The following is a 3,414-nucleotide window of genomic DNA, read 5'->3' as shown; positions in this document are numbered from 1 at the left end:
TTGTTGACGGCTCTACAATCAATGCACATCCTCCAAGTGCCATCTTTCTTTGGGACAAGAATTACCGGTACTAAGACAAGGACTAAGACTCTCCTTGACTAGAACCTTCTTGAGTAGCTCCTTCATTTGCCTTTTTAATTCCTTTGTTTCCTCTGGATTGCTCCTATATGCCAGCTTGTTGGGATTTAGGAACTCGGTATAAAATCAATTTGGTGCTCAATACATCTCAAGGGAGGTAAGCCATCGGGCATTACTTCCGAGAACAATGCTTCATATTCCTGCAAAAGAGAAGATATACTACTAGGCAAAGTGCTAGTAGCTTGGTTAGCATTTAAGAGATGGTCCTTCTTAATAATACACACCATGAAGTGTCTCTCATCAACCCCCTTTAAGCAATTACTTGGTTTGGCCAACAAACATTTCTTGGAACCATCTTGAGATGTTCCCTCTCCACTTCTGACCAACAAAGTCTCCTTCTCACTCTTCTCCTTCTCTTCCTTTTGATACTTCTCCTGAAGCTCCCTCATAACTGTATAATCCTCACTCACATTGTTACACCTCGTATTTTTGTACGTGAAATCTATTAGGCATTAGTTGTCTAAGTGTAGACGTGGAGCACTTCCTAGGATATGGGAGATTATATGCACCTATCTCATGGTTACGAGGGTTTAAGTTCATATCATGAGCTATGGAAGACTCTAGGACCAAGCAAATCAAAGAAAATAAGTTTGTCAAAAAATTGAAAGAAAAAAAAAAGTTGGCAGAATCAAGGATAGAATTTTGGGTCAACTTTGGAGGGGCATATCTTCATGCATATTAAGAGTTTTAAGGTGTTTCGAAATTCTAAAATGAAGTTCGTCGAGTCTAGTTTCCAATGCAACAACCCACTCGTCGATAGGACATCGGAGTAGAGAATTATGGACGTTACAAATTCAGCTGACAAAGCAGAAACAGAGCTGCTACAGTGCTGCCGACTTTTAGCCACTATAAAAGGGTTAAAAACCCCATTTTTCTCCATCATAAACTTCTAAAAATTTCCAGAAAATTCAGCAAGTAAGAGGCTCTTACATCACATAAAAGGTGAGGATTTTGAGTAAATTTCAAGTTACGGCGTATTAATCAAGGTCCGGACAACGTGTAGTCTCGATTATAATTTCACTCTGTGTTGGAGTTAGCTATGAAACAAAGTAAATATTGAAGATCTTGCTACTTTAGTAAAGATAAGGTATGAATCATTGAATCTCTCTTTATCAACGTTGATTTAGGAATATTTACAAGAATAAAAGTTATAGTTTGTTGTGTTGATGTTGTTGGCTTATGGATTGAGGTTTGAGGAGAGTTTTGGATGAAAATATACATATTTATCTTGTCGAATATTGAGGATGTTGTTGTTGGTATTGTTTTGGTATTTGGAGGAAGTCGATGATATAGGGGAGATGCTGCCCAAATTTTCGTAACCCAATTAGTCTTCCATAATTAGTGCTTATAAGTTGATGGAAATATGATGAAAGTATGATTAAAGATATATTTCTCAATATATAGGCTCGGGTGAAGGGCAAGCATCAGTGTAAGGAATTCTTTAAGCGGTGGCTTGACGGATAAGGTCTGTAAGGTGTTCGTTTCCCTCTTCCTTTGGCACGAATCCAACTAGAATATAAACACAAGCGTTCCATAACAAATCCACTCCATTCCCATGTTTTGTATTTCAAATATTAATGTCTTGTTATTTTATTGATTCTTAAAATATTATTTTACTTATCATCATCGGTTACTTCTTTGGACTCGATACGAATTCCATAAGTTATTCGGAGGCTACCGACCTTATGTCACTCCGAAAGGCCAAGGTCAGATCATTGACTTCTCATACATGTTATATACATATAAATAAATGTATTTCACTATTTTACTACACCGTGTCGCGCTATAGTCGGCCGGGCATGGCGCGTAAATGCGCACACCACTGCAGTGGGCATGTTATGATATTGCCCCGGACGCGGGAGGCCCGGACGCGGGCTAATGATGATAACACCGAGCCTTAATGGCCGGGCATGATTTTACACATATAACACCGAGCCTTACGGCCGGGCATGGATACTATCTGTTACGTACATATATATATATATATATATATATAAGCATACCAATGATTTTATCATGCATTGTAGTTTGTGCTACTTCCAGATGTTCGGTTTTTCTTTTGCCTTTATTAATGTTACATTATATCCTAATTATGTTGTTACCCTCCTGCCTTACATACTCAGTACATTTACCCGTACTGACGTCCCATTGCACGAGACACTGCATTTCGTGTTGTAGGCTCCGACAGAGTTATCGAGGAGCAACTGCAGTAGGATTTTCCAGCTTCAGCGGTGTTAGCAAGTGCCACTACTCCGGGCTTGCTATCTTTTGGTACTTTTCTGTTAGTATAATGTATGTTCATATGTATACTCTTAGAGGCTCATGGACATAGTGGGATATGTAAATATTATGTATGGCCTTGTCAGCCTTGTTTTAGGTTCTTGATATTTTTCTGATAGCCTTGTCGGCTTTATGATATACGTTATGTTGTGGCGATCTTGTCGGTCCGCATATGTACATATGTGTTGAATTATCGGAGATTTCTATGTTGGGCCTTTTCTGCGTGCAGGTGTTCTCTGAGTTATGGTATGTGATGTTCTAAGTATCTATTAAGTCAGGTGGTTTTCGACCTACGGGTCGGAGCCCGTCATACTCCTCATTAGGGGTGTGACACACATGGTAAGGGTTTAGTGGATTAAGCATGTACTTCTTCCCCTTGACCACAAATGAGTATTTGTTAGTTCTCCCACTATGTTGGGCATTAACATCAAATTTTCAAGGTCTTCCAAGCAATAAATGGCAAGCTTGCATGGGTACCACATCACACAAAATCTCATCTTGGTACTTTCCAATGCTAAATTTAATGATGGCTTTCTTGTTGACCCTCTTTGAACCATTGGAGTTTATAAGGATTAGTGTGCTTGCGGGTGGGAAATTTCATATTTTTAACCAAAAATTAGCTAACAGCATTCGTGCAACTCCCACCATCAATAATCACATAACACACCTTGTCCACAATTTTACAACTTGCATGGAACAAATTCTCCCTTTGGTCACTCTCTTCCCTAGCTAGAGCCCTCATGGCTCTTCTAGCCACAATAGCATGACTCAAGGCTTCTTCATACCTTATCTCAACCTCTTCATCGGAATCACCCTCACACTCACTTCTTTCTCCCTCGTCATCATTACCATTCCCGCTCTCATCTTAATCATCGGTTCGGTACTCCTCCCTCACAATAGTAATAGTCCCTCAATTGGGACACTCACTTACATAGAGCCCTCTTCCTTGGCACTTAAAGCATTGGACGGTAGAAGGACGATTATAGTTGGGTTTAG

General features: G+C 39.6%; 1 long non-coding RNA gene across 1 annotated transcript; it reads left to right on the top strand.

The window, feature by feature from the left end:
* Positions 1 to 1,421: 1,421 nt before the first annotated feature.
* Positions 1,422 to 2,646, top strand: LOC132041547 (uncharacterized). Its single transcript, XR_009411101.1, has 2 exons — positions 1,422 to 1,603; positions 2,296 to 2,646. It is a non-coding gene; the product is annotated as an uncharacterized LOC132041547 (long non-coding RNA).
* Positions 2,647 to 3,414: the final 768 nt, after the last annotated feature.

Source organism: Lycium ferocissimum, unplaced genomic scaffold, assembly GCF_029784015.1.
Source record: "Lycium ferocissimum isolate CSIRO_LF1 unplaced genomic scaffold, AGI_CSIRO_Lferr_CH_V1 ctg10632, whole genome shotgun sequence".
NCBI lineage: Eukaryota > Viridiplantae > Streptophyta > Magnoliopsida > Solanales > Solanaceae > Lycium > Lycium ferocissimum.
Note: the sequence above shows the minus strand (reverse complement) of the source record. Positions and strands in the feature narration are given on the sequence as shown.